Source organism: Papio anubis, chromosome 10, assembly GCF_008728515.1.
Source record: "Papio anubis isolate 15944 chromosome 10, Panubis1.0, whole genome shotgun sequence".
Taxonomy (NCBI): Eukaryota; Metazoa; Chordata; class Mammalia; order Primates; family Cercopithecidae; genus Papio; species Papio anubis.
This window is the reverse complement of record NC_044985.1, coordinates 105,626,662-105,636,418: the sequence shown is the minus strand read 5'-3', so window position 1 is coordinate 105,636,418 and position 9,757 is coordinate 105,626,662. Positions and strand designations below refer to the sequence as shown.

Below are 9,757 nucleotides of genomic sequence, written 5' to 3'. Positions count from 1 at the left end.
ACTAACTTATCTGATTCAGGAGACAGAAAAGACTTGCTAATGCAATGCCTGGCAAATAAGTGGTGCTCCATAAATATTTGTTGAATTAATGATTGGGTGAAGGGAAATGCTATAAAGAAAAACCTTTAATTATGGAACTCTTTTGACACTATATCAATATTCAATCTGCTACATTTAGAACCTGCCAGAGTCTATGCTGCAAATTCTATTTCGAAGGCCACAGCAACTTGGCCAGGAAAACATTACCTCCGAAATTTTGCATAGACATCCACAGCTTGAAATTTGTTCTAAGTGACAGAGCTTGAAACCCCTAAATCAAGTTTTCTAGCTTTGAGTGACAAGGATGTCAAAAAGATGGAAATTAATCTTTCAAAATATGGTTTTCGCTTGTTGAACTGAAAACTTTCTATTTTTTCTGGGTGGAGAAGTTCTTTCAATATGATGAATTCATAATGTAGAGTTAATTGTCTTAGTAATTTTAATGGCAGTTAATTTTAAAGGATGTATCAAGCATTTGTTATAGTTAACTGATAAAAATCTAAATGGGCTCTTATATGTTTTCTCATATTAGATGTATGGACTGTTCTATGGCCATCAATGCCTCTGTTTATAACATTAATTCAAATCACAGCTATTCACACAGGACCTACTGAATACAGGGTACTATGTGCTACACAAAAGAATGAGAAGGTCTGACTTATACCTACAAGGAATTAATAAGCTAATAGGAGACAGAAACTACATAATTTTTGGCTCCTTTATAGGCAAGTCAATTGCTTTGAAAAGTAAACAAGGAAATCATCATAAATTATATGCAGCCTTTGGCAGGCATCACGCCGCTCCCCTACATTCTTCTCACCAAGCTACATCCCTGCAAGGCAACATACAACAGCAATTCCTCATCCCACTGTTTCTGTTTGTTCTCAAACATGTGAAGGTAAACATAACCAGAGCTAAGAAAAATGGAAAAACCAGTGAAGTTTGTCTAACCCAGGGTTCACAGATGTGTCTTCATGAAAGCACTGTTCCTTTTTTGAAAAAAAAAAAAAATATGTTTGTAGAACAGCTTTGGATTTACAGAAAAATTTCTAAGATGGTATGTTATGTGTGCATAATTACAAAATCAATATTGGCTGGGCACGGTGGCTTATACCTGTAATCCCAGCACTTTGGGAGGCTGAGGTGGGCAGATCACTTGAGGTCAGGAGTTCAAGATTAACCTGGCCAACTGGTGGAACCCGTCTCTATCAAAAAAGTACAAAAATTAGCAGAGTGTGGTGGTGCACTCCTGTAGTCCCAGCTACTTGGGAGGCTGAGGTGGGAGAATCGCTTGAATCTGGGAGTTGGAGGTTGCAGTGAACTGAGATCGCACTACTGCACTCCAGCCTTGGCGACAGAAAGAGACCCTGTCTCAAAAAAAAAAAAAAAAAAGTCAATTCTGATAATTATTGCTAACTAAAGTCCATACTTTATTCAGATTTATTTAGTTCTAGCATTGTTCCTTTCTATTCCAACAGGGATAGTCTGAAATGGAGAGATAATAGAAGGGGATGACATATGAAAATAAATTCATAAAGGTTGCACTGATTACTGTGTGACTGGAATACACAGATGAAAACATTCCATGGGACCATGATGGTGGTGTTTCGTCCTTGGGCCCTACCCCTGCTCCATTTTGAATGGGCCAGTTGATTCCTTTCTCAGCTTTAACTTGAAGTAATCCAAGGAGCCCACTAAGATAGCTTTCCTGAAACAAAAGTACAATTTGTCTTCAAAGGTGAATTCAAGTGAATCTCTCAAGAGAAACAGGAATACTATTTTAAAATGATTCTTCCGACCCCTGCACTCCTGGACAGCATGTTAAAAACAAATACAGATATAGATTACATTTACCTTTGTTATTCTTGGTCTCTTTTTGAGATCTTTTGCCCACTGGCTATTGACTCAGAAATGCCTTCTGATAAACAGTTTGGATATTCCAGGGTCCTGAAGCTGCCCCTCAGTCCCAAAAATATAAGAAATGTACCCAGTACGAATGTAAAGGTAGCATCCGTGGAGCACACACCGCACACCAGTTGTCAGCTCTGCTTTGGTTGGTGATGTTCTGTCGGCCCTCTCAGGAGGTTCTGTTGGCTAGAGGTTGCTTTCTCCACCTATTGAGGAAGAATCATGCAAAGACAAGAGGAGGCCACCAGAGGACAACCGGGTTGGCACCTGGGAAAACTGGCATGGAAATGCCAATTTCAGCCTTCTGTGTCTGCCTTTAGGTGCTCTGTAAGTAACCACATGCCCTTAGATCCCTGATAAGATCTTAGTCTGCCCATTGAATTAATTTTATTAATATGGGGATCCATGGATCCCCAAATGGGAAACCTTATTGTCAGTCCTGACTCTGAACTCAGATGTGGTTTATATTCTACTCTATCTTTTTTTTTTTTTTTTTTTTGTCTTGAGACACCTAAGAACATTTGTGATTTGTTGGGTTATTTGTTCTTGTTTTAGTTAGAATTTTAAAATATGTCGTTTCCTTTCTGACATCTTACTCCTATGCCATGTAGCTTATGTTTAAGTTTGAAAATGAATTTTTAGTTCAGACTGATTTGTATTGATGAACAAGATTCTATTGAATAAAAGGAAAGCCAATATCACTGTAAATAAGGCAAATGACTTGATTAGAAGTGTGCAAAAATGTGAGCACTTATCAAAAAAAAGAATGGCAAATAAGCATATGAAAAAATTCTCAATATCATCAGTCATTAGGAAAATACAAATTAAAACCACAAAGAGATACCACTACACAATCACTAGACCAGCTAAAACCAAAAAACCCAACAATATGAAGCCTAACAAGGATGTGGAACAATTGTTAGACATTTACCCAAGAGAAATGAAAACATGTCTCCATACAAACACTTGCACATGGAAATTCGTCATGGTTTCATTGATAATAGCCAAACATTGAAACAAAATTAATGGATAAACAAATTATGATTCACATCTACAATGAAATACTACTCAGCAATAAAACGGAACACACTGCTGGTATATAAAACAGCATGCCTGAATCTCAAAAGCATCATATTCAGTGAAAGAAACCAAACATGAATAACTACATATTGTATGATTTCCTATATGTGAAATTATAGAAAATGGAAAAATGTAGTGAATGGAAGCAGAGCAGTTCCCAGGGCCCAGGATTAGGGGAGGGGATTGATAGTAAAGAGGACTGAGGGGACTTTTTGGGATGACGAAATGTTCTATGGACTGTGATAATGGTGATAATACAAACTTTTGTCATATGCATACTTTAAATAGGTGAATTTATACTTGTATGCCTTAAAGAATTGTTAGATGTTTTTTCTCTAAATGATAGGGATTCTGTAATACATATTATCTCCATGTTTGCGCTGGCTTTTAGGAAGTTTATAGCAAAATTTAATGTTCAGTTGTAGTAAAAATGAATGCCCTTTGGATTAGCAATGCACTTTCTTTAGGTACAGTTGGCATTCTTTATTTATGTTTAATAAACCAACCTTTTGTGTGTCTTTTATTGTAAGACACTTAAGAGCCTTTTTAAAAACTGGCAAAGCATAAAATGAAACCTAAAACATACATAACAGTCATAAAGATATAGAAGCCTAATTAAGGTTAGCAACTGAAAGGATAGGATAAAATCATGTGCCATTCACACACACACACTGGTCCAAGCTTATTGCTGATTCAATTTTCCTCTCTCTACTGCCAGACAGGTCCAGGGTAGAGCAAGCTGCTGTTAGGATGAAGCTACAGATGGGCAGACCACTCAAGAGCTGGGTTCCCACTAGACACTTGTTTCTAAAGGAAGATTGCTTAACTGCATATAATCTTGACATTATAGCTTGATAAAGAACATCTTAACAGCAATGCTTTATGAGGTAAGGCATTTTAAATGTGTTACAATGTATTTTTACAGAATTGAATGATATTGTTCCTTTCACTGTGCAAAGATGGAGCTCACCCATTCGGAAAGATGCTCCAGCAGAATGCTGTTTACAAGGTTTTGCCCACTCTGTGAACTGGAATCTTTTCCATATATATCAAGGATTCCTATATGCATTGATACCTGGAGGTTCTTTCTTTGGGAACATGTTGAAGATAACTATAGGGTTTATTGCAAATGACCTGAATCTCCATCAGGGAAGGAGAAAACAATATATATTAATAGTAATGAACAAAAGAAATTACTGCTGGGATTATGAAGGCTATTGAGGAGTCTCTCAAATCAATTTCTACTTCCTTCTCATGGTGAAATGAGTGATAATTTATACAGTACAATTAAGGGAGGGGTGTCTGTTCTGGTCTTTTGCAAAGTTCTCTCCCCTCACGTTTCAAGGGTCTCTTTTTCCATCGAGCTCACCCTTGCCTGATGTAGTTTGGGATGAAATGATAACATCTTATAATTAGAATTCTCATTACAATTATCAGATTATTCTCTATCTCTGGCTACATGATTGTGCAAAGCTTAAATACAGATGCTGTCCAGTGATGCTGGTAGAGCCTTCGCTTTGGGTGATATGCTCTGTAGCACTCAGGCTGCCCTTTTCCTCAGTTACGTGGCTGCTGCACTGCTCTGTCATTGTCTATCCTGAAGACTTCTCTTCTGCCTCTTGACCTGCCTTTTTGCTGAAATAGAAAAAGTTATCATCTCTTTCTGGGCTGGGGAGGGTGTCGGGTTTTGATTAGGGTCCGTCTGGCACATCAATTTCTGCCGTTAGTCATTGCAACATCACCGGCATGTCCCACCATTACACCACAGCAGCAGTAGCTCAGGGGACTGCCCCTTTATCATTTGTTTCCTGATGTCCTGGAGGCAACTTGAGAACAGCCCTCAACCAGATGGTAGCAACTTTTCAGAGTCCCTTAGAAAATAAACCAAAAGGAGTTGGAAGCCAAAGTGGTCTGGAAGGCAGACCATTCCAGCCCTACCTTCAATCTTGGCCTAAATTCATTCTTTAAGAGATTACTGAGCTAGGCAGGGTCAGACATAATACATCTGTGCCTTCTAGGCAAAACTATGACTGCAGGGAGGATACAGAAGAGACTCTTCCATTTACTGTTACACCCACGTCAAATATGACTTGCTTAAAAGCAGTGGTCTTTAAATTTTAGTATGCGTAAGAATTATACAGATAGTTTGTTAAAATATATATATATTCTCCTGTATAATTTTGGATACAGTAAGTTTCAAGTGAAGCCTGGGAATCTGAATTTTTACACTGTCCCATAGGAAATTCTAATGCAACAGTCCTTTGACCAAACTTTGAAAAACACTGATTACTCTAACAGAAGAAGCAGATCTAATATATTTAACAAACTTAAGAATTTTGAAAAACCAAAGATCAAATCAGGGGTTCAGTTCTTGGTGTGGGAGCTTATTGGTATGGAGTAATATTGATATCCTAGATGTTGATTCTTTTTTTTTTAAAAGGAAAAACAGAAATAAAAAACAAAACAAATTAGACTATGGAGCTTCCTCCAGGTCTACTGGGGAAAAGGCCCAGGAATCTGCACTTGTACATTTCTGGTGATTCTTAGGCATGTTGAAATTTTAAGATTATAGAAAGAAGGACCTTGTAGTCAGTCAGTTTTACCCTCATTTACCGGAGTAGCCACAGAAAGCAGGTTGATGAGTAAAGAACCATGGTATGGGAGCTTCTAGCAAAATTTGGTAGCAAGCTGCAACGATTTAATTAAGATTCAAATCTCATCTCTATTCCTAAAATTCAATTCCACTGCAGCAACAAAAAACCACTTCTGTGTACAAGCAACTACTGAGACAAACTTGAGTTTGAGATTTGGCTTGTGTGGTTTTTTTTCCTTCACAGTTTTGAGGAGAGTAAATTATGCCTAGTGTTTTAACCTCAACAGTTGCTCTTTTGGTAGGAGCACAGGGCCAAAAATGCACTGTTTTCTTCTTCCACTTCGATATCTTAATGGAATGAATGTGATATTATTTATCAAGTGTAAGCTTGATGGAATATATCATATAAATCATTTCAAATGTTATTTGCCACCTGCCTGCCTGTTCTGAAATGCATGCAGGCTTAATTAATCTAATTAGTCAATGCACAGATCAGGAGCACATTTACAGCTTCTCTGTCATCATAAATAAACTAGTTTTGTTTTCATAGGCTAAACAATTCATTTTGAAGATGGATACTAGGAAGAATGTGGGAGAGCTGACCTCTATTACAGTAAAACATGGAATAACGATGACAGGGTTTTCTTTTTGTTCTGTGTGCCCTCCATTAACCTTCTATTAAAATACTCCTTTGTGGGGGAGGCAAGGGGGGACTGAAGTGGCACGTGGCAGAAATGTCATGCCCTCCCACCTGGAGAGGCATTCCTGCCATTTCCCTAGAAATAAGCTTACCCATTTTAAACCTCATGATTGAAAGACACATGGATTCTCAAGCACACACATGTGCAATGGAGAGCTGCAGACCAAAGATGCAGTAAACTCAGGAGCCTGCGCTGCTGGCTCTAGACAGACTCAAAAGGGGGAAAGGGTCAGGATCGCAGGTGAGAAATGAGGGTAAGCACAGTGAATGAATCGGCTGTTGTGAATGAATCATTGTTTCTTTTAATAGCTGTAGCTACCTGGTGCAGCCATGCTCTCTGCGCAGTCCCCAACTCTAGAAAGCACATTCGCCTGACAACGATGTGAATGAAGTCGTGCTACATGGTGGTCCTGAAATATACAATGTGAAATAGATCTAGACTTGCATCCTGCCTTCCACCATTATATGCTGTGTCTCCTTAGACTGTCTCCCTAACTTCTTTGCCCTATTGCTTCTCAGTATAATGTAGAAACCTGGCAGTATTTTTTTAAAGGATTGAATCAGATAATTCAAGCACATAGCACATGACCTGCTCCTAATACATTTGTGGGGCTCAAGGGAAGATTACGAACGAGCCACCCTCTCCACTGCTTGTTGCCCTTCTTCTCCCTGCCCCTCATCATCACTTAGCAAACAGCCTCCCCTTGGATACTGTCAGTCTCAGAAGCAGGACCCTAGGGAAGAGGGCCATGCTGGAACTGAAAGTGGCTTAGGGTCATTTGGGGATAGAGTAGCAAGGTCCAGAGGATGCACAAGAAGGCAGGGGTGGTGTTGGAGTTGAGGAGGGCTGGTGCAGGCTCTCAGAGGGCACGGCCACTTGCCCCACACATGCTTTGCCCCACGGGGGTGCCTAGGTCTAAGAGTAGTACTGTCAGCACAGTGTGTGGTACATAACAGGTGTTCACCAAATGTCAGCAGTTACTGTTATCATTACTTCATCAAGTCAGCAGTTTTCTATAATTCAATATCTATTTGGGAGGATTTGAAATCCCAAACCACTAACTCCTCAGGAAGCTTAGATTATTAATTAATTAATTAATTTATTTATTTATTTTTAGAGCTGGGATATCATCTCACTGTTATCCAGGGCTGCAGTGCAGTGGCATAATCTTAGCTAACTGCAGTCTCAAACTCCTGGGCTCCAGGAATCCTCCAACCTGATCCTTTGGAGTAGCTAAGACAACAGGTGTATGCCACCACACTCAGCTAATTTTTTTTTTTTAATTTTGAGTAGAGACAAGGTCTCGCTATGTTGCCCAAGCTTGTCTCAAACTCTTAGCCTCAAACAATCCTCCTACCTTAGCCTCCCAAAGTGCTGAGATTATAGGCATGAGCCATTGCACTCTGCCAAGAAGTTTATATTCTATTTCACCAGATTACTATATTGACAATGTATTAATACATAAGACTACCTGGCTCATTCTAGTAAGAAAATGAATTTCACTTTGTTACTTCTATGCTTAACAACCTTTAATATCTTACCACCAGCTACAGAAAATATCCAGGCTTTTCAGTCTGATGTGCAGGCCTGAAGCCATTGATAATCCCTATGCCCCAAGTAAACTGTGCGGTGCTGTCAGTAAACTCCTTCCCTGTGTCCTTATTCTCCCAAATTATTATGCAGATTCATGTGCCAACTCTTGCTCACAGTGTGCTGTGGCTCAGCATGCCTCTCTACTTCTAGATGAATCCTACACCCGTAGGTATCTCAGAATATGACTTGGGCTCCTCCTCTCGATGACAGGACTCCAAAGCCAGGAACGTGACTCATACCTCTTTGTGTTTCCCAAGGGAACATACCATAGTACCCTACACGAAGTGAGCTTTCTATTTTATTTTATTTTATTTTTTTGAGATGGAGTCTCACTCTGTTGCCAGGCTGCAGTGCAGTGTCACAGTCTAGGCTCACTGCAACCCCCACCTCCCAGGGTCAAGCAATTCTCCTGCCTCAGGCTCCCGAGTAGCTGGGACTACAGGCATGCACAACCACACCCAGCTAATTTTTGTACTTTTTAAAAAAGTAAACATGGGTTTCACCATGCTGGCCAGGATGGTTTCGATCTCCTGACCTTGTGATCTGCCTGCCTTGGACTCCCAAAGTGCTGGGATTACAGGCATGAGCCACAGTGCCCAGCCAAAATGAACTTTCAATAAATACCTGCTGACTAATACAAGCTGAAGGAGAAGGCTTCATGGAGGAGGTGATGTCTGAATAGTCCCTGGAGAGATGAGATGATTCAGGGCCCTTCAGGCAGAGGTCTCAGCTTTTCAGGGACAGGGAGGTATGAAACAGCATAAGTTAAAAAAATGGATGAGACACAGAGCAAGATAACATAGAGGAGTTAAACACACCTGGAGGAGAGAGCTCAACATACACAGCATCTGGAGATGTTTTATGATGTGTCAGTTTATGGAGAGCGACCTCATAGTGGGTTGATAAACACAAAATGGAAATTTGCTCCAGTAACCTTCTATATTAGTCCATTCTCACACTGCTATAAAGACACACCAGAGATTGGGTAATTTATGAAGAAAAGAGGTTTAATCGACTCACAGTTCCACAGGCTGTATAGGCAGCATGACTGGGAAGGCCTCAAGAAACTTACAATCATGGCAGAAAGCAAAGGGGCAGCAGGCATGGTCTTCACATGGCTGGCAGGAGAGAGAAAAAGAGGAGGGGGAAGGTGCTACACACTTTTAAGCAACCAGATCTTGTGAGAATTCTATCACAAGACAGCACTAAGGTGATGGTGCTAAACCATTAGAAACCACTCCCATGATCGAATCACCTCCCACCAGGTCTCTCCTCCAACACTGGGAATTAAAATTTGACATGAAATTTGGGTGGGGACATGGAGCCAAACCATATCATTCTGCCCCAGTCCCTCTCAAATCTCATGTCCTTCTCACATTCAAAATACAGTAATTCCTTCTTAAGAATCCCCCAAAGTCTTAATTCATTCCAGCATTAATTCAAAAGTCCACAGTCTAAGGCCTCATCTGAGACAAGGCAAGTCCCTTTTGCCTATGAACCTGTAAAATGAAAAATATGTTAGTTACTTCCAAGATACAATGGGGGTACAGGCATTGGGTAAATGCTCTTATTCAAAAAGGGATAAATTGACAAAACAAAGGGGTCACAGGCCCCATGCAAGTCCAAAACCTGGCTGTGGAGTCATTTAATCTTAAAGTGCCAAAGTAACCTCCTTTGACTCCGTGTCTCACATTCAGGCCACAGTGATGCAAGGGGCAGGCTCCCAAGGCCTTGGGCAGCTTTACCCCTTTAGCTCTGCAGGGCTCAGCTCCCAAGGCTGCTCTCAAGGGCTGGAATTGAGTGCCTGAAGCTTTTCAAGGCACATGGTGCAAGTCGTAGGTGG

The 9,757-nt window shown here is 40.3% G+C and overlaps 1 long non-coding RNA gene across 1 annotated transcript; it reads right to left on the bottom strand.

Moving 5' to 3' along the window:
* Positions 1 to 1,431: 1,431 nt before the first annotated feature.
* LOC103876556 lies at positions 1,432 to 8,946 on the bottom strand. Its single transcript, XR_004176646.1, has 3 exons — positions 8,539 to 8,946; positions 2,027 to 2,153; positions 1,432 to 1,747 (listed from the first exon to the last, which is right to left on the bottom strand). It is a non-coding gene; the product is annotated as an uncharacterized LOC103876556 (long non-coding RNA).
* Positions 8,947 to 9,757: the final 811 nt, after the last annotated feature.